At 37.6% G+C, this 23,894-nt stretch overlaps 1 protein-coding gene and 23 non-coding genes across 24 annotated transcripts in view; 6 read left to right on the top strand and 18 right to left on the bottom strand.

Annotated features, from left to right (window-relative positions):
* Window positions 1-23,894, top strand: part of LOC133544315 (semaphorin-3G-like) — a 259,663-nt gene that overhangs the window by 47,683 nt on the left and 188,086 nt on the right. The window lies entirely within an intron of this gene.
* trnas-uga (transfer RNA serine (anticodon UGA)) lies at window positions 998-1,079 on the bottom strand. The gene has a single exon. It is a non-coding gene; the product is annotated as a tRNA-Ser (tRNA).
* Window positions 2,928-3,009, top strand: trnas-aga (transfer RNA serine (anticodon AGA)). Its single transcript has one exon. It is a non-coding gene; the product is annotated as a tRNA-Ser (tRNA).
* trnas-uga (transfer RNA serine (anticodon UGA)) lies at window positions 3,544-3,625 on the bottom strand. The gene has a single exon. It is a non-coding gene; the product is annotated as a tRNA-Ser (tRNA).
* trnas-uga (transfer RNA serine (anticodon UGA)) lies at window positions 6,316-6,397 on the bottom strand. The gene has a single exon. It is a non-coding gene; the product is annotated as a tRNA-Ser (tRNA).
* Window positions 8,157-8,238, bottom strand: trnas-uga (transfer RNA serine (anticodon UGA)). Its single transcript has one exon. It is a non-coding gene; the product is annotated as a tRNA-Ser (tRNA).
* On the bottom strand, window positions 10,848-10,929 carry trnas-uga (transfer RNA serine (anticodon UGA)). The gene has a single exon. It is a non-coding gene; the product is annotated as a tRNA-Ser (tRNA).
* trnas-aga (transfer RNA serine (anticodon AGA)) lies at window positions 11,683-11,764 on the bottom strand. The gene has a single exon. It is a non-coding gene; the product is annotated as a tRNA-Ser (tRNA).
* On the bottom strand, window positions 12,339-12,420 carry trnas-uga (transfer RNA serine (anticodon UGA)). The gene has a single exon. It is a non-coding gene; the product is annotated as a tRNA-Ser (tRNA).
* Window positions 13,189-13,270, top strand: trnas-uga (transfer RNA serine (anticodon UGA)). The gene has a single exon. It is a non-coding gene; the product is annotated as a tRNA-Ser (tRNA).
* On the bottom strand, window positions 13,734-13,815 carry trnas-uga (transfer RNA serine (anticodon UGA)). The gene has a single exon. It is a non-coding gene; the product is annotated as a tRNA-Ser (tRNA).
* trnas-aga (transfer RNA serine (anticodon AGA)) lies at window positions 14,563-14,644 on the bottom strand. Its single transcript has one exon. It is a non-coding gene; the product is annotated as a tRNA-Ser (tRNA).
* On the bottom strand, window positions 15,219-15,300 carry trnas-uga (transfer RNA serine (anticodon UGA)). The gene has a single exon. It is a non-coding gene; the product is annotated as a tRNA-Ser (tRNA).
* trnas-uga (transfer RNA serine (anticodon UGA)) lies at window positions 16,067-16,148 on the top strand. The gene has a single exon. It is a non-coding gene; the product is annotated as a tRNA-Ser (tRNA).
* On the bottom strand, window positions 16,612-16,693 carry trnas-uga (transfer RNA serine (anticodon UGA)). The gene has a single exon. It is a non-coding gene; the product is annotated as a tRNA-Ser (tRNA).
* On the bottom strand, window positions 17,401-17,482 carry trnas-aga (transfer RNA serine (anticodon AGA)). The gene has a single exon. It is a non-coding gene; the product is annotated as a tRNA-Ser (tRNA).
* On the bottom strand, window positions 18,046-18,127 carry trnas-cga (transfer RNA serine (anticodon CGA)). The gene has a single exon. It is a non-coding gene; the product is annotated as a tRNA-Ser (tRNA).
* On the top strand, window positions 18,938-19,019 carry trnal-cag (transfer RNA leucine (anticodon CAG)). The gene has a single exon. It is a non-coding gene; the product is annotated as a tRNA-Leu (tRNA).
* trnas-uga (transfer RNA serine (anticodon UGA)) lies at window positions 19,521-19,602 on the bottom strand. The gene has a single exon. It is a non-coding gene; the product is annotated as a tRNA-Ser (tRNA).
* trnas-uga (transfer RNA serine (anticodon UGA)) lies at window positions 20,258-20,339 on the bottom strand. Its single transcript has one exon. It is a non-coding gene; the product is annotated as a tRNA-Ser (tRNA).
* On the bottom strand, window positions 21,080-21,172 carry trnas-aga (transfer RNA serine (anticodon AGA)). Its single transcript has one exon. It is a non-coding gene; the product is annotated as a tRNA-Ser (tRNA).
* trnal-caa (transfer RNA leucine (anticodon CAA)) lies at window positions 21,737-21,818 on the bottom strand. The gene has a single exon. It is a non-coding gene; the product is annotated as a tRNA-Leu (tRNA).
* On the top strand, window positions 22,626-22,707 carry trnal-cag (transfer RNA leucine (anticodon CAG)). The gene has a single exon. It is a non-coding gene; the product is annotated as a tRNA-Leu (tRNA).
* On the bottom strand, window positions 23,205-23,286 carry trnas-uga (transfer RNA serine (anticodon UGA)). The gene has a single exon. It is a non-coding gene; the product is annotated as a tRNA-Ser (tRNA).

The raw sequence follows: 23,894 nt of genomic DNA on the forward strand, positions 1-23,894 counted from the left end.
ATTTTTCATTAAATAACTGCACTATTTTTATTACAAATTTCAGGTGTAATATTTAGTTTTTATTCCCTTCCAAATAAAAGCATGCAGCATATCATGCACTGTTACATGATTTCCAGACTGGATAACAGAGGCTGGGGGCTTCACGGTGGCACAGGGGTTAGTGCGTCTGCCTCACAATACGAAGTTCCTGCAGTCCTGGGTTCAAATCCAGGCTCGGGATCTTACTGTGTGGAGTTTGCATGTTCTCCCCGTGAATGCGTGGGTTCCCTCCGGGTACTCCGGCTTCCTCCAACTTCCAAACACATGCACCTGGGGATAGGTTGATTGGCAACACTAAATTGGCCCTAGAGTGTGAATGTTGTCTGTCTATCTGTGTTGGCCCTGCGATGAGGTGGCGACTTGTCCAGGGTGTACCCCGCCCTTTCGCCCGATTGTAGCTGAGATAGGCGCCAGCGCCCCCCGCCACCCCAAAAGGGAATAATCGGTATGACCAAATAATCTTACTGTAATTCAATATTTCATCAGATAAATATACACGTTTTGTGCAAAATTTAGTTGTCATTGGACATTGACAACTGAAATATGAGAAAATACAACATTTGTTTTGAAATGTGTACATCAACTAATAATATTTTATGGTCAAGACAATGCATGATATGCTGCATTACGCTCTGTGGATAAAAAAAAAATAAAAAAATAAACATTGGACATGATATTTGCCAAAGTTTGCAGATAATGGATGGGAGGTGGGGACTTGTCCGCCCGATTGTAGCTGAGATAGGCACCAGCGCCCCCCGCGACCCGAAAAGGGAATAAGCGGTAGGAAATGGATGGATGGATGGATGGAAGGTGAAGTTACTGAAATTGGTAGCATTTTTTGGTCAGGACAGTGCATGATATGCTGCATGCAATTCTGATTCAATTAACTGAGGAAAATATTTGACATGAAATCTTGAGCTAATGTGCGAGTAAGTTATTGGTCATAAAAATACGCTGACGCTGTGAGCAGGGATCAAACCTGCGCGGGAAGATCCCATTGGATTTCAAGTCCAACGCCTTAACCTCTCGGCCATCATAGCTGAGTGATTACCAAGACAGTGTATGATATGCTGCAGGTTGCTGTTTGGAAGAAAAGTAAGAGCAAATAAAACATTCAGAATAAAAAAAAAATTAAAAAAATATTGCAGTTATTTAGTGAAAGATTGAATAACAACAACATATTTTGGTCAAGACAATGCATGGTATGCTGCTTTATGCTAGGTAGCTGGGGGAAAAATAGACATCAGACAATACATTTTACAAATTTTACAGACAATGGATGAAAGCTGACTGGAATTTCAGTAACATTGTTTGGTCAAGACAGTGCATGATATGCTGCACGCAGTTCTGCTTCAATTACCTGAGGAGGACATTTGACCTGAAATCTGCAAATTAAGAATGTGGTCATTAGATATAGAAACATTGGATTTCCAGTCCGATACCTTAACATCTCCGCCATCGCAGCTGCTTTTGCTTGAGTTATAATAACATCTGTGAGTCGAGACCATGCATGTAATGCTGCGTAATGCCAAGCAGAAAGGAAAGAAGGAAAATGGGACATCAAACCTGAAATTTTGACAACATTTGCAGACCCTTCTGCAGCAAAAACATTGCAGTTATTTGATGAAAGATAGTAAAATATTTTGGTCAGGACAGTGCATGATATGCTGCATGCTGTTTTTTGCATGCACTGGTTTGTACGTCATTTTTTTAATTATAGAATGTTCATATATATATATATATATATATATATATATATATATATATATTTATGCATGGTATGCTGTTTTATGCGCTGTCGATGGAAAAAAATTAAATAAAAGGACATTTGCCAAAGTTTGCAGACAATGAAAGATGAAAGAAAGTTAGAGTAGATGGAATTTCAGTAACATGACTTGGTCATGACAGTGCATGGTATGCTGCACGCAGTTCTGAAGAAAATAAATGAAAAACGGCACACTAAAGAAGTATCGTCGCTGCGAATTGGGTTCAAGATCCCATTGGATTTCAAGTCCAACGCCTTAACCTCTCGGCCATCACACCCATAAGACAATGCATAATATGCTGCATCCTGCTTTTTTTTTAGAAGGAAATTAGGGGAAGAAAACTATTTTACCTGAATTTGCACTAAAAATATTGTAGTTATTTGATGATAGATGGAATTACAATAAGATGCGTTGGTCAAGACAATGCATGATATGCTGCTTCATGTTCTGTATACGGGAAAAAAATAGAAATCTCTTAAATGTTCCCTTACTTACTTAGTGTCAATGTCTGTTATTTATGCGGTTGCTCAAATCTTCTTCTTTAGAATATACATTTGTATCTAAAAAGACAAAAAAGCAGCATATCATGCATTGTCTTAGCCAAATAACCTTATTGTAACTCCATATTTCATCAAATAACTGAAATATGTTTTGTCCAAATTTCAGGTCCATTCATTTTTTTTCCTCTTTAATTTCCTTCCAAATAGCAGCATGCAGCATATCATGCACCGGCCTGTACAGCATTTTTGGAATGTGTACATTTGAATAAAAAAAAGGACAAGTCTACCAAAATTTTGCAAATATCAGGTTAAATATGCTCAGTTCATTGAAAGTTTGTTCAGCATATCATGTACTGTCTTGACCACATAATGTTACTGCAATTTTTTGCCAAATTCAGGTGCCATGTCTATTTTAACTTTTTTATTCAATCTACGGGGCATAAAGCAGCATATCATGCATTGTCTTGACCAAATATTATCATTATAATTAAATATTTTATCAAATAACTGCAATGTTTTAATTGCAAATTTCAGGTGTAATGTTTTTGTTTTTTTTCCTTCCGAATAATAGCATGCAGCATATCTTGCACTGTCTACGTCATTTCCGGACAGGTAAACGGAGGCTGTGATGGCCGAGAGGTTAAGGCGATGGACTAGAAATCCATTGGGTTCTTCCCGCGCAGGTTCGAATCCTGCTCACAGCGTAGTAGTTTGTTATCAATCCTGCTCACAGCGTGGTAGTTTGTTATCCGTCAAGTTGCGCATCCTTTTTCTGTAGAATATCCATTTGGATTAAAAAAAATGACATAATGCAACATGTCATGCATTGTCATGACCAAACAATCTTACTGTAATTCAATATTTCATCAGATAAGTACACACGTTTGTTGCAAAATACAGTTGTCATTGGACATTGACAACTGAAAAAAGAAAAAATACGACATTGGATTTGAAATTTGTACGACAATTAATTTGATTTTTTGGTCAAGACAATGCATGATATGCTGCATTACACTCTGTGGATAAAAAAAGAAATGAAATAGACATTGGACATGATATATGCCAAAGTTTCCAGATAATGGATGGAAGGTGAAGTTACTGAAATTAGTAACTTTATTTGGTCAAGACAGTGCATGATATGCTGCATACAGTTCTGATTCAATTAACTGAGGAGAATATGTATCATGAAACCTTGAACAAATGTACAAGTAAGAAATTGGTCATAAAACAGACTCTGACGCTGTGAGCAGGGATCGAACGTGCGCGGGAAGATCCCATTGGATTTCAAGTCCAAAGCCTTAACCGCTCGGCCATCACAGCTCTTTCAACACACGAGACAGTGTATGATATGCTGCATGTTGCTATATGGAAGGAAAGTCAGAGAGAAAAAAACATTCAGAATAAATAAAAAATGTACAAAAATATTGCAGTTATTTAGTAAAAAATTGAATAACAATAACATATTTTGGTCAAGACAATCCATGGTATGCTGCTTTATGCTAGGTAGCTGGGGAGAAAAATAGTCTTCAGACAATTTATTTTTATAAATTTTACAGACAATGGATGAAAGCTTACTGGAATTTTAGTAACATTGTTTGGTCAAGACAGTGCATGATATGCTGCACGCAGTTCTGCTTCAATTACCTGAGGTGGACATTTGACCTGAAATATGCAAAATAAGAATGTGGTCATTAGACATACAAACATTGGAATTCCAGTCCGACACCTTAACATCTCTGCCATCGCAGCTGCTTTTGCTGGAGTTATAACAAGATCTATGAGTCGAGACCATGCATGTAATGCTGCGGAATGCCAAGCAAAAAGGGAAGAAGGAACATAGGACATCAAACCTGAAATTTACCAACATTTGCAGACCCTTTTGAATCGAAAACATTGCAGTTATTTAAGGAAAGATTGCATGCAATAGTTTGTATGTCAATTTTTGATTATAGAATGTTTCTTTTATATATATATATATATATATATATATATATATATATATATATATATATATATATATATATATATATATATATATATATATATATACACCGCCTTCCGCTGAGATAGCTGTGCCCCCCCAGTGCCCCCCGCGACCCCAAAGGGAATAAGCGGTAGAAAATGGATGTATGTATGTATATATATATATATATATATATATATATATATATATATATATATATCAATCAATCAATCAATCAATGTTTACATATATAGCCCTAAATCACTAGTGTCTCAAAGGGCTGCACAAACCACAACACAAACCACTACGACATCCTCGGTAGGCCCACATAAGGGCAAGGAAAACTCACACCCAGTGGGACGTCGGTGACAATGATGACTGTGAGAACCTTGGAGAGGAGGAAAGCAATGGATGTCGAGCGGGTCTAACATGATACTGTGAAAGTTCAATCCATAATGGATCCAACAAAGTCGCAATAGTCCAGTCCAAAGCGGAGCCAACACAGCAGCGAGAGTCCCGTTCACAGCGGAGCCAGCAGGAAACCATCCCAAGCGGAGGCGGATCAGCAGCGCAGAGATGTCCCCAGCCGATACACAGGCGAGCAGTACATGGCCACCGGATCGGACCGGACCCCCTCCACAAGGGAGAGTGGGATATATATATATATATATATATATATATATATATATATATATATATATATATATATATATATATATATATATATATATACATATTCTTTTTTTTGGTCAAAAAAGAACATAAATCAGCATATCATGCATTATTTTGACCCCAAAAACTTATTGTAATCCAATGACTGCAATTTTTTTGGTGCAAATTTCAAGTCCAATGTTTATTTTTTATTTGTTCTTCTTCTAAATAACAGCATGCTGCATATCATGCACTGCCTTGTACGAAATTTCTGGAAATCGTCATTTTATGTTCGGCTGAGAGAAGCTAAGTCTTTAAACTCAAAATCCATTTGGACCCTCCTGCGCAGGTTGGGATCCTGTTCACATTAGCATATCATGCACTGTCTTCTGCGTCATTTCCAGAAGAGTCTGTGATGGCCAAAAGGTTAAGGTTTTATCTTCATATCCTTTCCTAGAACATACATCTAGATTTAAAAAAGGACATAAAGCCTCATATCATGCATTGTCTTAAACAAATAATCTTATCATAATACAATATTTCATCAAATAACTGCGATCTTTTGGTGCAAAATTCAGTAGTCGTAGGAAATTGAAATGCCAATGTTTGCATATGAAAGCTGGAGTTGCTGGAATTTCAGTAACTTTATTTGGTCAAGACAGTGCATGGTATGCTGCACACAGTTCTCAGGAGAATATTTGAGAAAAGGCACACTTGAGAAAATATTGTCGTTGTGAGAAGTATAGGATAGGAGAGGTCTTTATTGCCATTGCACAAGTACAACAAAAGTGTCTTCAAGATTACACAAAGAAAGGGTTCGAACCTGCGCAGGAAGATCCCATTGAATTTTGACTATAACGCCTTAACCTCTTGGCCATCACAGCTCTTTTCTTACTTTCCTGCACTGATGTAAAAGGAAAGTGTATGACATGCTGCATGTTGTTATTTGACGGTGAAATGAAGGAATTTTTTTTTTTGAATACCTGAAATTTGCACCAAGAATAATTTTGACAATAGGAAATAGTAGGAGTTGTTGAAATTTCAAAAATATTTTTTGGTCAAGACAGCGCGTGATATGCTGTTAGTAGTGTGATTCAGCAAACTGAATCTGAGTAAGAGGTAAACATACATGCTGTGAGGAGGGATTGAACCTGCACGGGAATATCCCATTAGATTTCAAGTCCAACGCCTTAACCTCTCGGCCATCACGACCTTCCTTTCATAGTGATACATTCCAGAAGTGATATACAAGACAGTGCATGCTATGCTGCACGCTGCTGTTTGGAAGTAAATGAAGAACAGCAAGCAGTTCTAATTCAATTAACTCATGAGGATATTTGACATGAAAAATTGAGCAAATGTACGGGTAAGAAATTGGTCATTAAATGGACGCCAATGCTGTGAGCAGGGTTCGAACCTGCGCGGGAAGATCCCATTGGATTTCAAGTCCAACGCCTTAACCGCTCGGCCATCACAGCTCTTTCAACTCACGAGACAGTGTATGATACGCTGCATGTTGCTATTTACAAGGAAAGTCAGGGAGAAAAAAACATTCAGAATAAATAAAAAAATTACAAAAATATTTGCAGTTATTTAGTAAAAGATTGAATAACAATAACATATTTTGGTCAAGACAATGCATGGTATGCTGCTTTATGCTAGGTAGCTGGGGAGAAAAATAGTCTTCAGACAATTTATTTTTACAAAATTTTACAGACAATGGATGAAAGCTGACTGGAATTTTAGTGTTATTGTTTGGTCAAGACAGTGCATGATATGCTGCACGTAGTTCCACTTCAATTACCTGAGGAGGACATTTGACCTGAAATCTGCAAAGTAAGAATGTGGTCATTAGACATAGAAACATTGGATTCCCAGTCCGATACCTTAACATCTCCGCCATCGCAGCTGCTTTTGCTGGAGTTATAATAACATCTGTTAGTCAAGACGATGCATGTAATGCTGCGTAATCAGAAAGGTTAGAAGGAAACTCGGACATTAAACCTGAAATTTGACTACATTTGTAGACCCTTTTGAGCTGAAAACATTGCAGTTATTTGATGAAAGATAGTACAATAATTTGGTCAAGACAGTGCATGATATGCTGCCATTTGGAAGAACATTCAGGAAGGGGTTAGGGTGCATTGTTGAATTGAGATATTTTGATCAAGACAATGCATGGTATGCTGCTTTGTAAGTAAGAATTGAACATAAACGAGCAGTGTGATTCAGCAAACTGAATTTGAATAAAAGGTCAACATAGACGCTGTGAGCAGGGTTCAAACGTACGCGGGAAGATCCCATTGACTTTCTGGTCCATCACAGCCTTGTTTCAGCTTTCTACATTCCAGAAGTGACATACAAGACAGTGCATGATATGCTGTATGCTGCTGCAATCTAATTATAATAAAATATTTCATCAAATAACTGTGACCTGAACCCAATATTGTGCGAGACAGTGCATGATATGCTGCACACAATCCTGTTTCAGCAAACTGAATTTGAGGATTGGCACAAGTAAGAGGTAAACGTTGACGCTGTGAGCAGGGTTTGAACCTGCGCGGGAAGATCCCATTGACTTTCTAGTCCATCACAGCCTTGTTTGAGATTTTTACATTCCAGAAGTGACATACAAGACAGTGCATGATATGCTGTATGCTGCTGCAATCTTATTATAATACAATATTTCATCAAATAACTGCGATCTTTTGGTGCAAAATTCAGTAGTCATTAGACATTGAATTGCCAATGTTTGCAGATGAAAGCTGGAGTTGCTGGAATTTCAGTAACATTATTTGGTCAAGACAGTGCATGGTATGCTGCTTTATGCACTGCGGATGGAAAAGAAAGAGAATAAGAAGACATTTCCCAAAGTTTGCAGACAGTGGATGAAGGTTGGAGTTGCTGGAATTTCAGTAACATTACTTGGTCATGACGATGCATGGTATGCTGCACACAGTTCTCAGGAGAATATTTGAGGAATGGCACACTTAAGAAGAAAATATCGTCGCTGTGAGCAGGGTTCGAACCTGCGCGGGAAGATCCCACTGGATCACAAGCTTCCTTAATATTGATACAGAAGTGATTTACACGACAGTGCATGATATGCAGCATGCTGCTATTTGGAAGGAAATGAAAGACAGCACGCAATTCTGATTTATTTAACTGAGGAGAATATTTGACATGAAACATTGAGCAAATGTACGGGTAAGAAATTGGTCAAAAAATGGACTACAACGCTGTGAGCAGGGATCGAACCTGCGCGGGAAGATCCCATTGGATTTCAAGTCCAACGCCTTAACCGCTCGGCCATCACAGCTCTTTTAACTCACGAGACAGTGTATGATACGCTGCATGTTGCTATTTGGAAGGAAAGTCAGAGAGAAAAAAACATTCAGAATAAATAAAAAATGTACAAAAATATTTCAGTTATTTGGTAAAAGATTGAATAACAATAACATATTTTGGTCAAGACAATGCATGGTATGCTGCTTCTGCTAGGTAGCTGGGGAGAAAAATAGTCTTCAGACAAATTATTTTACAAATTTTGCAGACAATGGATGAAAGCTGACTGAAATTTTAGTAACATTGTTTGCTCAAGATAGTGCATGATATGCTGCACGTAGTTCCGCTTCCAATATCTGAGAAGGACATTTGACCTGAAATCTGCAAAGTAAGAACGTGGTCATTAGACATGGAAACATTGGCTTCCCAGTCCGATACCTTAACATCTCCGCCATCGCAGCTGATTTTGCTGGAGTTATAATAACATTTCGAGTCAAGACGATGCATGTAATGCTGCGTAATCAGAAAGGTAAGAAGGAAAGTCGGACATTAAACCTGAAATTTGCCTACGTTTGTAGACCCTTTTGAGTCGAAAACATTGCAGTTATTTGATGATAGTACAATATTTTGGTCAAGACAGTGCATGATATGCTGCCATTTGGAAGAACATTCAGGAAGGGGGGGAGTGAATTGTTTGACCAAAAAAGTGCAGTTAGTTGTTAAACTAATAGAATTATGATATTTTGATCAAGACAATGCATGGAATGCTGCTTTGTAAGTAAGAATTGAACATAAACGAGCAGTGTGATTCAGCAAACTGAATTTGAGTAAGAAGGGAACATAGACGCTGTGAGCAGGGTTCGAACGTAAGCAGGAAGACCCCATTGGCTTTCTAGTCCATCACAGCCTTGTTTCAGCTTTCTACATTCCAGAAGTGAGATACAAGACAGTGCATGATATGCTGTATGCTGCTGCAATCTTATTACAGTAAAATATTTCATCAAACAACTGTGACTCGAACTCAATATTGTGGGAGACAGTGCATGATATGCTGCACACAATACTGTTTCAGCAAACTGAATTTTAGTATTGGCACAAGGAAGAGGTAAACATCGACGCTGTGAGCAGGATTCGAACATACGCGGGAAAGATCCCATTAGACTTCAAACCCAAGGTCTTAACCTCTCAGCCATCACAGCTGTATGAGAGTGCATGACATGCTGTGTGCCGCTTTTGTTAAAATAAATTTGTGGAAGAAAAAGATTTCACCTGAAATTTGCTGTAATCTAAAAAAGAACATAAATCAGCAAATCATGCATTGTCTTGACCAAAAAAACCTAATTGTGATCTAATAGTTCATTAAATAATTGCAATTTTTTGGTGCAAGTTTCAGGTCCAATGTTTATTTTTATTTAATTTTTCTTCTAAATAACAGCATGCTGCATATCATGCGCTGCCTTGTACGACATTTCTGGAAAGTCAGTTTATGTTCGGCTGAGAGGCTAAGCCTTTAAACTCCAAATCCATTGGGACCCTCATGCGCAGGTTGGGACCATGTTCACATTAGCATATCATGCACTGTCTTCTGCGTCATTTCCGGAAAGTAGAACAGTTTCCAGAAGAGTTTGTGATGGCCAAAAAGTTAAGGTTTTATCTTCATATCCTTACCTAGAATATACATCTAGATTAAAAAAGGACAAAAAGCTGCATATCATGCATTGTCTTAAACAAATAATCTTATCACAATACAATATTTCATCAAATAACTGCGATCTCATGGTGCAAAATTCAGTAGTCATTGGACATTGAATTGCCAATGTTTGCAGATGAAAGCTGGAGTTGCTGGAATTTCAGTAACTTTATTTGGTCAAGACAGTGCATGGTATGCTGCTTTATGCACTGCGGATGGAAAAAAAGAAAATAAGAAGACATTTCCCAAAGTCTGCAGACAGTGGATGAAGGTTGGAGTTGCTTGGTCATGACGGTGCATGGTATGCTGCACACAGTTCGCAGGAGGATATTTGGGAAATGGCACACTTAAGAAGTAAATATTATCACTGTGAGCAGGGTTTGAACCTGTCCGGGAAGATCATATTGGATTTCTAGTCCAACACCTAAACCTCTCGGCCATCATAGCTCTTTTCTTACTTTTCTACACTGATGTAAAAGCAAGTGCATGACATGGTGCATGTTGTTATTTGAAGGTGAAATGAAGGGGAAAAAAAACAATACCAGAAATTTGCACCAAAAATAATTTTGACAATTGAAAAAAAGTTGGAGTTTTAGGAATTTCAGAAATATTTTTTTTGGTCAAGACAGTGCATGATATGCTGTAAGCAGTGTGATTCAACAAACTGAATTTGAGTAAGAGGTAAACATTGACGCTGTGAGCAGGATTCGACTCTTGCGCGGTAAGATCATACTGGATATCATATCCAAAGCCTTAACCACGCGGCCATCACAACCTTCCATGGTATTTTTACAGAAGTGATATTCAAGACAGTGCATGATATGCAGCATGCTGCTATTTGGAAGTAAATGAAGGGCAGCACACAGTTCTGATTCAATTAACTGAGGAGAATATTTGACATGAAACCTTGAGCAAATTTACCAGTAAGAAATTTGTCCTAAAATATACTCCTGCGCACTGAGCAGGGATCAAACCTGCGCGGGAAGATCCCATTGGATTTCAAGCCCAACGCCTTAACCTCTCGGCCATCACAGCTCTTTAACTGCCAAGACATTATATGAGCTGCATGTGCTATTTGGTAGGAAAGTAAGAGAAAAAAAATATTTAAAATAAAATAAAAATGTACAAAAATATCGCAGTTATTTAGTAAAAGATTGAATAACAATAACATATTTTGGTCAAGACAATGCATGGTATGCTGCTTTATGCTAGGTAGCTGGGAAAAAAAATAGTCTTCAGACAATTTATTTTTACAAATTTTACAGACAATGGATGAAAGCTGACTGGGATTTTAGTAACATTGTTTGGTCAAGACAGTGCATGATATGCTGCATGCAGTTCCGCTTCAATTACCTGAGGAGGACATTTGACCTTAAATATGGATAGTGAGAATGTGGTCATTAGACATAGAAACATTGGATTCCCAGTCCGATACCTTAACATCTCCGCCATCGCAGCTGCTTTTGCTGGAGTTATAATAACATCCGTAAGTCAAGACGATGCATGTAATGCTGCGTAATCAGAAAGGTAAGAAGGAAAATCGGACATTAAACCTGAAATTTGCCTACATTTGTAGACCCTTTTGAGCTGAAAACATTGCAGTTATTTGATGAAAGATAGTACAATATTTTGGTCAAGACAGTGCATGATATGCTGCCATTTGGAAGAAGATTAAGGAAGGGGGGGTGAATTGTTTGACCTAAAAAGTGCAGTTAGTTGTTAAATTAATTGAATTTAGATATTTTGGTCAAGACTATCTAAGCTTTATAAGAAAGTTTTGAACATTAACGCTGCGAGCAGGATTTGAACCGGCGCGGGAAGATCCCATTGGATTTCTAGTCCAACACCTTAACCTCTCGGCCATCACAGCCTTGTTTCAGCTTTCAACACTCCAGAAGTGACATACAAGGCAGTGCATGATATGCTGCATGCTGCTACAATCTTATTGTAATACAATAATTGCATCAAATAACTGTAACTTGAGATCAATATTATTTTTCTGTAGAATATCAATTTGGATAAAAGAGGACATAATGCAGCATGTCATGCATTGTCATGACCAAATAATCTTACTGTAATTCAATATTTCATCAGATAACTACACACGTCTGGTGCAAAATTCAGTTTTCATTGGACATTGACAACTGAAATAAGAGAAAATACAACATTGGGGCTGAAATTTGTACAATAATTGATACGATGTTTTGGTCAAGACAATGCATGATGTGGGCATCACGGTAGAAGAGGGGTTAGTGCATTTGTCTCACAACACGAAGGCCCTGAGCAGTCCTGGAATGTGAGTGTGAATGTTGTCTGTCTACCTGTGTTGGCGCTGCGATTATATGGTGACTTGTCCAGGGTGTACCCCGCCTACCGCCAGAATGCAGCTGAGATAGGCCGCCCCCCATCTCAAAGATATGAAAAAAGGAACACTAAGGTATCGTAGCTGTGAGCAGGGTTCGAACCTGCGCGGGAAGTTCCCATTGGATTTCAAGTCCAACGCCTTAACCTCTCGGCCATCACAGCTGTAAGACCCATCATTATATTAAGGGATGAAAAACAGTTCACCTGATTTTTGCGCTAAAAATATTGTAGTTATTCGATGATCGATGGAATTACAATAAGATGCTTTGGTCAAGACAATACATGATATGCTGCTTCATGTTCTGTGTATGGCAAGAAAAATAGAAATCTCTTAAACTTTTCCCTTACTTACTTTGTAATGTCTGTTATTTGTGCAGTTGCTCAAATCTTCTTCTTTAGAATATACATTTGTAAGACAAAAAGCAGCATATCATGCATTGTCTTAACCAAATAGCCTTATTTTAACTCCATATTTCATCAAATAACTGAAATATTTTTGGTACAAATTTCAGGTCCTTTACTTTCCTTCCAAATAGCAGCATGCAGCATATCATGCACCAGCCTGCACGCCCTTTTTGGAATGTGTACATTTGGTTAAAAAAGAGACGAGTCAACCAAAGTTTTGAAAATTTCATGTTAAATGTGCTCAGTTCATTGAAAGTGCATGCAGCATATCATGTACTGTCTTGACCACAATGTTACAGCAAATTTTGGCCAAATTCAGGTGCCATGTCTATTTTAACTTTTTTGTTCCATCTACGGGGCATAAAGCAGCATATCATGCATTGTTTTGACCAAATATTATTATTGTAATTCAATCTTTCATAAAATAATTGCAATATTGTTATTCCAAATTTCAGGTGTAGTGTTTTTTTGTATTCCCTTGCATATCATGCACTGTCTACATGGTTTCGGTATTGTAGAGCAGTAGCTGTGATGGCCGAGAGGTTAAGGCGTTGGGCTTGAAATCTATTGGAATTGTCCCGCGCAGGTTTGAATCCTGCTCACAGCGTAGTAGTTTGTTACCTGTCAAATTGCTCATCATTTCTGTAGAGTATCTATTTGGATTAAATAAATGGCTTAATGCAACATGTCATGACCAAACAATCTTACTGTTATTTAATATTTCATCAGATAACTACAAATGTTTGGTGCAAAATACAACTGTCATTGGAAATTGACAACTGAAAAAGAAAAAATACAACACTGGATTTGAAATTTGTACGTCAATTAATTAGACAATGCATGATATGCTGCATTACACTGTCGATAAAGAAATGAAATAGACATTGGACATGATATATGCCAAATTTTCCAGATAATGGATATGAGGTGAAGTTACAGAAATTAGTATTTGGTCAAGACAGTGCATGATATGCTCCACACAGTTCTGATTCAATTAACTGAGGAGAATATTTTACATGAAACCTTGAGCAAATGTACGAGTAAGACATTGGTCATAAAAAAGACTCCTACGCTGTGAGCAGGGATCGAACCTGCGCGGGAAGATCCCATTGGATTTCAAGTCCAACGCCTTAACCGCTCGGCCATCACAGCTCTTTGACTACCAAGACAGTGTATGATATGTTGCATGTTGCTATATGGAAGGAAAGTAAGTGGAAAAAAAAACATTCAGAATAAAGAAACAAATATTGCATTTTAGTAAAAGATTGAATTACAATAACATATTTTGGTCAAGACAATGCATGGTATGCTGCTTTATGCTAGGTAGCTGGGGAGAAAAATAGTCTTCAGACAATACATTTTTCCAAATTTTACAGACAATGGATGAGAGCTTACCGGGATCTTAGTAACATTGTTTGGTCAAGACAGTGCATGATATGCTGCATGCAGTTCCGCTTCAATTACCCGAGGAGGACATTTGACCTGAAATCTGCAAAGTAAGAATGTGGTCATTAGACATAGAAACATTGGATTCCCAGTCCGATACCTTAACATCTCCGCCATCGCAGCTGCTTTTGCTGGAGTTATAATAACATCCGTAAGTCAAGACGATGCATGTAATGCTGCGTAATCAGAAAGGTAAGAAGGAAAATTGGACATTAAACCTGAAATTTGCCATCATTTGTAGACCCTTTTGAGCTGAAAACATTGCAGTTATTTGATGAAAGATAGTACAATATTTTGGTCAAGACAGTGCATGATATGCTGCCATTTGGAAGAAGATTAAGGAAGGGGGGGTGAATTGTTTGACCTAAAAAGTGCAGTTAGTTGTTAAATTAATTGAATTTAGATATTTTGGTCAAGACTATCTAAGCTTTATAAGAAAGTTTTGAACATTAACGCTGCGAGCAGGATTTGAACCTGCGCGGGAAGATCCCATTGGATTTCTAGTCCAACACCTTAACCTCTCGGCCATCACAGCCTTATTTCAGCTTTCTACACTCCAGACGTGACATACAAGGCAGTGCATGATATGCTGCATGCTGCTACAATCTTATTGTAATACAATAATTTCATCAAATAACTGTAACTTGAGATCAATATTATTTTTCTGTAGAATATCAATTTGGATAAAAGAGGACATAATGCAGCATGTCATGCATTGTCATGACCAAATAATCTTACTGTAATTCAATATTTCATCAGATAACTACACACGTCTGGTGCAAAATTCAGTTTTCATTGGACATTGACAACTGAAATAAGAGAAAATACAACATTGGGGCTGAAATTTGTACAATAATTGATAGGATGTTTTGGTCAAGACAATGCATGATGTGGGCATCACGGTAGAAGAGGGGTTAGTGCATTTGTCTCACAACACGAAGGCCCTGAGCAGTCCTGGAATGTGAGTATGAATGTTGTCTGTCTACCTGTGTTGGCGCTGCGATTATATGGTGACTTGTCCAGGGTGTACCCCGCCTACCGCCAGAATGCAGCTGAGATAGCCCCCCCCCCATCTCAAAGATATGAAAAAAGGAACACTAAGGTATCGTCGCTGCGAGCAGGGTTCGAACCTGCGCGGGAAGATCCCATTGGATTTCAAGTCCAACGCCTTAACCTCTCGGCCATCACAGCTGTAAGACTCTAATGATATTAAGGGATGAAAAACAGTTCACCTGATTTTTGCGCTAAAAAGATTGTAGTTATTCGATGATCGATGGAATTACAATAAGATGCTTTGGTCAAGACAATACATGATATGCTGCTTCATGTTCTGTGTATGGCAAGAAAAATAGAAATCTGTTAAATGTTCCCTTACTTACTTTGTAATGTCTGTTATTTGTGCAGTTGCTCAAATCTTCTTCTTTAGAATATACATTTGTAAGACAAAAAGCAGCATATCATGCATTGTCTTAACCAAATAGCCTTATTTTAACTCCATATTTCATCAAATAACTGAAATATTTTTGGTACAAATTTCAGGTCCTTTACTTTCCTTCCAAATAGCAGCATGCAGCATATCATGCACCAGCCTGCACGCCCTTTTTGGAATGTGTACATTTGGTTAAAAAAGAGACGAGTCAACCAAAGTTTTGAAAATTTCATGTTAAATGTGCTCAGTTCATTGAAAGTGCATGCAGCATATCATGTACTGTCTTGACCACAATGTTACAGCAAATTTTGGCCAAATTCAGGTGCCATGTCTATTTTAACTTTTTTGTTCCATCTACGGGGTATAAAGCAGCATATCATGCATTGTTTTGACCAAATATTATTATTGTAATTCAATCTTTCATAAAATAATTGCAATATTGTTATTCCAAATTTCAGGTGTAGTGTTTTTTTGTATTCCCTTGCATATCATGCACTGTCTACATGGTTTCGGTATTGTAGAGCAGTAGCTGTGATGGCCGAGAGGTTAAGGCGTTGGACTTGAAATCCATTGGAATTGTCCCGCGCAGGTTTGAATCCTGCTCACAGCGTAGTAGTTTGTTACCTTTCAAATTGCTCATCATTTCTGTAGAGTATCTATTTGGATTAAATAAATGGCTTAATGCAACATGTCATGACCAAACAATCTTACTGTTATTTAATATTTCATCAGATAACTACAAATGTTTGGTGCAAAATACAACTGTCATTGGAAATTGACAACTGAAAAAGAAAAAATACAACACTGGATTTGAAATTTGTACGTCAATTAATTAGACAATGCATGATATGCTGCATTACACTGTCGATAAAGAAATGAAATAGACATTGGACATGATATATGCCAAATTTTCCAGATAATGAATATGAGGTGAAGTTACAGAAATTAGTATTTGGTCAAGACAGTGCATGATATGCTCCACACAGTTCTGATTCAATTAACTGAGGAGAATATTTTACATGAAACCTTGAGCAAATGTACGAGTAAGACATTGGTCATAAAAAAGACTCCTACGCTGTGAGCAGGGATCGAACCTGCGCGGGAAGATCCCATTGGATTTCAAGTCCAACGCCTTAACCGCTCCGCCATCACAGTTCTTTGACTAACAAGACAGTGTATGATATGCTGCATGTTGCTATATGGAAGGAAAGTAAGTGGAAAAAAAACATTCAGAATAAAGAAACAAATATTGCATTTTAGTAAAAGATTGAATTACAATAACATATTTTGGTCAAGACAATGCATGGTATGCTGCTTGATGCTAGGTAGCTGGGGAGAAAAATAGTCTTCAGACAATACATTTTTCCAAATTTTACAGACAATGGATGAAAGCTTACCGGGATCTTAGTAACATTGTTTGGTCAAGACAGTGCATGATATGCTGCATGCAGTTCCGCTTCAATTACCCGAGGAGGACATTTGACCTGAAATCTGCAAAGTAAGAATGTGGTCATTAGACATAGAAACATTGGATTCCCAGTCCGACACCTTAACATCTCCACCATCGCAGCTGCTTTTGCTGGAGTTATAATAACATCTGTTAGTCAAGACGATGCATGTAATGCTGCGTAATCAGAAAGGTAAGAAGGAAAATTGGACATTAAACCTGAAATTTGCCATCATTTGTAGACCCTTTTGAGCCGAAATCCTTATTTTATTTGAATAAAGATAGTACAATATTTTGGTCAAGATAGGGGGGGTGAATTGTTTGACTTAAAAAGTGCAGCTAGTTGTTAAATTAATTGAATTAACATATTTTGGTCAAGACTATGCAAGCTTCATAAGTAAGATTTGAACATTAACGCTGCGAGCAGGATTTGAACCTGCGCGGGAAGATCCCATTGGATTTCTAGTCCAACGCCTTAACCTCTCGGCCATCACAGCCTTGTTTCAGTTTTCTACACTCCAGAAGTGACATACAAGGCAGTGCATGATATGCTGCATGCTGCTACAATCTTATTGTAATACAATATTTCATCAAATAACTGTAACTCAATATTATTTTTCTGTGGAATATCAATTTGGATAAAAGAGGACATAATGCAGCATGTCATGCATTGTCATGACCAAATAATCTTACTGTAATTCAATATTTCATCAGATAACTACACACGTCTGGTGCAAAATTCACTTTTCATTGGACATTGACGACTGAAATAAGAGAAAATACAACATTGGGTTTGAAATTTGTACAAAAATTTATACGATTTTTTGGTCAAGACAATGCATGATGTGGGCATCACGGTGGTAGAGGGGTTAGTGCATTCGCCTCACAATGCGAAGGTCCTGAGCAGTCCTGGAATGTGAGTGTGAATGTTTTCTGTCTATCTGTGTTGGCCCTGCGATGAGGTGGTGACTTGTCCAGGGTGTACGCCGCCTACCACCCAAAGGCAGCTGAGATAGATATCTCAAGAAAATATATGAAAAAATGCACACAAAAGTATTGTCGCTGTGAGCAGGGTTCAAACCTGCGCGGGAAGATCCCATTGGATTTCGAGTCCAACGCCTTAACCTCTCAGCCATCACAGCTGTAAGACCCACCATGGTATTAAGGGATGAAAAACATTTCACCTGAATTTTGCGCTAAAAATATTGTAGTTATTCGATGATAGATGGAATTACAATAAGATGCTTTGGTCAAGACAATACATGATATGCTGCTTCATGTTCTGTGTATGGCAAGAAAAATAGAAATCTCTTAAAATTTTCCCTTACTTACTTTGTAATGTCTGTTATTTGTGCAGTTGCTCAAATCTTCTTCTTTAGAATATGCATTTGCATGGAAAAAAGACAAAAAGCAGCATATCATGCATTGTCTTAACCAAATAACCTTATTTTAACTCCATATTTCATCAAATAACTGAAATATTTTTGGTACAAATTTCAGGTCCATAAGTTGTTTTCCCCTATACTTTCCTTCCAAATAGCAGCATGCAGCATATCATGCACCGGCCTGTACAGCATTTTTGGAATGTGTACATTTGGTTAAAAAAAGAGACGAGTCAACCAAAGTTTTGACAATTTCATGTTAAATGTGCTCAGTTCATTGAAAGTGCGTGCAGCATATCATGTACTGTCTTGACCACAATGTTACTGCAAATTTTGGCCAAATTCAGGTGCCTTGTCTATTTTACCTTTTTTGTTCCATCTACAGGGCATAAAGCAGCATATCATAAATTGGCTTCACCAAATATTATTATTGTAATTCAATCTTTCATCAAATAACTGCAATATTGTTATTCCAAATTTCAGGTGTAGTGTTTTTTTGTATTCCCTTCCAAATAATAGCATGCAGCATATCATGCACTGTCTACATGGTTTCAGTATTGTAGAACAGAAGCTGTGATGGCCGAGAGGTTAAGGCGTTGGACTCAGAATCCAATGGGTTTTTCTCGCTTAGGTTAGAACCCTGCTCACAGTGTTGTAGTTTGTTACCTGTGCAGGTACTCAATGTTTGTCTGTAGAATATCCATTTGGATAAAACAGGACATAATGCAGCATGTCATGCATTGTCGTGACCAAATAATCTTATTGTAATTCAATATTTCATCAGATAACTACACACGTTTGGGGCAAAATTTAGTTGTCATTGGACAATGACAACTGAAATAAGAAAAAAATAAACATTGGACCTGAAATTTGTACAAAAATAATTAGATGTTTTGGTCAAGACGATAAATAATATGCTGCATTATACTTTGTAGACGAAAAAATAAAATAAAATAAGACATTAGACATGTAATTTGCCAACGTTTGCAGATAATGAATGAAGGGTGAAGTGACTGTAATTAGTAGCATTATTTGGTCAAGACAGTACATGATATGCTGCACGCTATTCTGATTCAATTAACTGAGGAGAATATTTGACATGAAACCTTGAGCAAATGTACCAGTAAGAAGTTGGTCATAAATTATAAAAGACCGCAGTGAGCAGGATTCGAACCTGCGCAAGAAGATGCTATTGGATTTCAAGTCCAACGCCTTCACCTCTCGGCCATCACAGCCGTTTCTGAGGTGGGAATAGTTCTAAATTGCTTCAATGACGTACAAGCTAGTGCATGATATGCTGCATGTTGCTATTTGAAGGTGAAATGAAGTGAAGTAAAGTGAAGTGAAATGAAAATAAAACCTTTAACCTGAAATTTGCACCAAAAATATTGCAGTCATTTGATGAAAGATTGAATTACAAGGTTATTTGTTCAAGACAATGCATGATATGCTGCTTAATGCTCTGTAGATGGAAACAAAAAAAAAAGATAACATAAACATCCCACCTGAATGTTGCCAACTTTTACAGACAGTGGATGAAAGCTGAAGTGACTGGAATTTCAGTGTGATTTATTGGTCAAGACACTGCATGATATGCTGCACGCAGTTTTGCTTCAATTAAGTGAGCACATTGGACCTGAAACTTGTACCAAAAATATTGCAGTTATTTGATAAAGACTGAGTTAAAATAGAATTATTTGGTCAAGACAGTGCATGGTATGCTGCTTTATGCATGGTCGATGGAAAAAAATGAAATTTTCAGACGATGGATGAAAGTTGGAGTAGCGTGAATTTCACTAACACTACTTGGTCATGACAGTGCATGGTATGCTGCACGCAGTTCTGAGGAGAAGATTTGAGAAACGGCACACTAAAGAATTAAAGTATTGTCGCTGTGAGCAGGGTTCGAACCTGCGCGGGAAGATCCCAATGGATTTCAAGTCCAACGCCTTAACCGCTCGGCCATCACAGCTTTATTACTAGCAAGACAGTGTATGATATGCTGCATGTTGCTATTTGGAAGGAAAGCAAGAGAAAAAAAAACATTCAGAATAAAGAAAAAAATATTGCAATTTAGTAAAAGATTGAATTACAATAACATATTTTGGTCAAGACAATGCATGGTGTGCTGCTTTATGCTAGGTAGCTGGGGAGAAAAATAGACATCAGACAATACATTTTTCCAAATTTTACAGACAATGGATGAAAGCTTACTGGGATTTTAGTAACATTGTTTGGTCAAGACAGTGCATGATATGCTGCATGCAGTTCCACTTCAATTACCTGAGGAAGACATTTGACGTGAAATCTGCATAGTGAGAATGTGGTCATTAGACATAGAAACATTGGATTCCCAGTCCGATACCTTAACATCTCCGCCATCGCAGCTGCTTTTGCTGGAGTTATAATAACATCTGTTAGTCAAGACGATGCATGTAATGCTGCGTAATCAGAAAGGTAAGAAGGAAAGTCGGACATTAAACCGGAAATTTGCCTACATTTGTAGACCCTTTTGAGCTGAAAACATTGCAGTTATTTGATGAAAGATAGTACAATATTTTGGTCAAGACAGTGCATGATATGCTGCCATTTGGAAGAAGATTAAGGAAGGGGGGGAGTGAATTGTTTGACCTAAAAAGTGCAGTTAGTTGTTAAACTAATAGAATTAAGATATTTTGGTCAAGAGGTTTATAAGCAAGTTTTGAACATTAACGCTGTGAGCAGGATTTGAACCTGCGCGGGAAGATCCCATTGGATTTCTAGTCCAACACCTTAACCTCTCGGCCATCAAAGACCTGTTTCAGCTTTCTACACTCCAGAAGTGACATACAAGGCAGTGCATGATATGCTGCATGCTGCTACAATCTTATTGTAATACAATATTTAATCAAATAACCGTAACTCGAGATCAATATTATTTTCCTGTAGAATATCAATTTGGATAAAAGCGGACATAATGCAGCATGTCATGCATTGTCATGACCAAATAATCTTACTGTAATTCAATATTTCATCAGATAACTACACACGTCTGGTGCAAAATTCACTTTTCATTGGACATTGACGACTGAAATAAGAGAAAATACAACATTGGGTCTGAAATTTGTACAAAAATTTATACGATTTTTTGGTCAAGACAATGCATGATGTGGGCATCACGGTGGTAGAGGGGTTAGTGCATTCGCCTCACAATACGCAGGTCCTGAGCAGTCCTGGAATGTGAGTGTGAATGTTGTCTGTCTATCTGTGTTGGCCCTGCCATGAGGTGGTGACTTGTCCAGGGTGTACCCCGCCTACCGCCCAAATGCAGCTTAGATAGGGCCCCATATCTTAAGAAAAGATATGAAAAAAGGAACACTAAAGCATTGTCGCTGTGAGCAGGGTTCGAACCTGCGCGGGAAGATCCCAGTGGATTTTGAGTCCAGCGCCTTAACCTCTCGGCCATCACAGCTGTAAGACTCTAATGATATTAAGGGATGAAAAACATTTCACCTGAAGTTTGCGCTAAAAATATTGTAGTTATTCGATGATAGATGGAATTACAATAAGATGCTTTGGTCAAGACAATACATGATATGCTGCTTCATGTTCTGTGTATGGCAAGAAAAATAGAAATCTCTTAAATGTTCCCTTACTTACTTTGTAATGTCTGTTATTTGTGCAGTTGCTCAAATCTTCTTCTTTAGAATATGCATTTGTATGGAAAAAAGACAAAAAGCAGCATATCATGCATTGTCTTAACCAAATAACCTTATTTTAACTCCATATTTCATCAAATAACTGAAATATTTTTGGTACCAATTTTAGGTCCATAAGTTGTTTTCCCCTTTACTTTCCTTCCAAATAGCAGCATGCAGCATATCATGCACCAGCCTGTACGCCATTTTTGGAATGTGTACATTTGGTTAAAAAAAGAGACGAGTCAACCAAAGTTTTGAAAATTTCATGTTAAATGTGCTCAGTTCATTGAAAGTGCGTGCAGCATATCATGTACTGTCTTGACCACAATGTCACTGCAAATTTTGGCCAAATTCAGGTGCCTTGTCTATTTTACATTTTTGTTCCATCTACGGGGCATAAAGTAGCATATCATGCATTGTCTTGACCAAATATTATTATTGTAATTCAATCTTTCATCAAATAACTGCAATATTGTTATTCCAAATTTCTGGTGTAGTGTTTTTTTGTATTCCCTTCCAAATAATAGCATGCAGCATATCATGCACTGTCTACATGATTTCAGGATTGTAGAACAGAAGCTGTGATGGCCGAGAGGTTAAGGCGTTGGACTCAGAATCCAATGGGTTTTTCTCGCTTAGGTTAGAACCCTGCTCACAGTGTTGTAGTTTGTTACCTTTGCAGGTATTCAATTTTTGTCTGTAGAATATCCATTTGGATAAAACAGGACATAATGCAGCATGTCATGCATTGTCGTGACCAAATAATCTTATTGTAATTCAATATTTCATCAGATTACACACGTTTGGGGCAAATTTAGTAGTCATTGGACAATGACAACTGAAATAAGAAAAAAATAAACATTGGACCTGAAATTTGTACAAAAATAATGAGATGTTTTGGTCAAGACGATAAATAATATGCTGCATTATACTTTGTAGACGAAAAAATAAAATCAAATAAGACATTGGACATGTAATTTGCCAACGTTTGCAGATAATGAATGAAGGGTGAAGTTACTGTAATTAGTAGCATTATTTGGTCAAGACAGTACATGATATGCTGCACACTATTCTGATTCAATTAACTGAGGAGAATATTTGACATGAAACCTTGAACAAATGTACCAGTAAGAAGTTGGTCATAAATTAGAAAAGACCGCAGTGAGCAGGATTCAAACCAGCGTGGGAAGATCCCGTTGGATTTCAAGTCCAACGCCTTCACCTCTCGGCCATCACAGCCGTTTCTGAAGTAAAAATAGTTCTAAATTCCTTCAATGACGTACAAGCTAGTGCATGATATGCTGCATGTTGCTATTTGAAGGTGAAACGAAGTGAAGTAAAGTGAAGTGAAATGAAAATAAAACCTTTAACCTGAAATTTGCACCAAAAATATTGCAGTTATTTGATGAAAGATTGAATTACCAGGTCATTTGTTCAAGACAATGCATGATATGCTGCTTAATGCTCTGTAGATGGAAACAAAAAAAAAGCTAACATGGACATCCCACCTGAATGTTGCCAACTTTTGCAGACAGTGGATGAAAGCTGAAGTGACTGGAATTTCAGTGTGATTAATTGGTCGAGACACTGCATGATATGCTGCACGCAGTTTTCTTCAATTAACTGAGCACATTGGACCTGAAACTTATACCAAAAATATTGCAGTTATTTGATCAAAGACTGAGTTAAAATAGAATTATTCGGTCAAGACAGTGCATGGTATGCTGCTTTATACACTGTCGATGGAAAAAAATTAAATTAAAATGACATTTGCTTAAGTTTGCAGACAATGGATGAAAGTTGGAGTAGCGTGAATTTCACTAACACTACTTGGTCATGACAGTGCA

This window comes from Nerophis ophidion, linkage group LG27 (assembly GCF_033978795.1).
Source record: "Nerophis ophidion isolate RoL-2023_Sa linkage group LG27, RoL_Noph_v1.0, whole genome shotgun sequence".
NCBI lineage: Eukaryota > Metazoa > Chordata > Actinopteri > Syngnathiformes > Syngnathidae > Nerophis > Nerophis ophidion.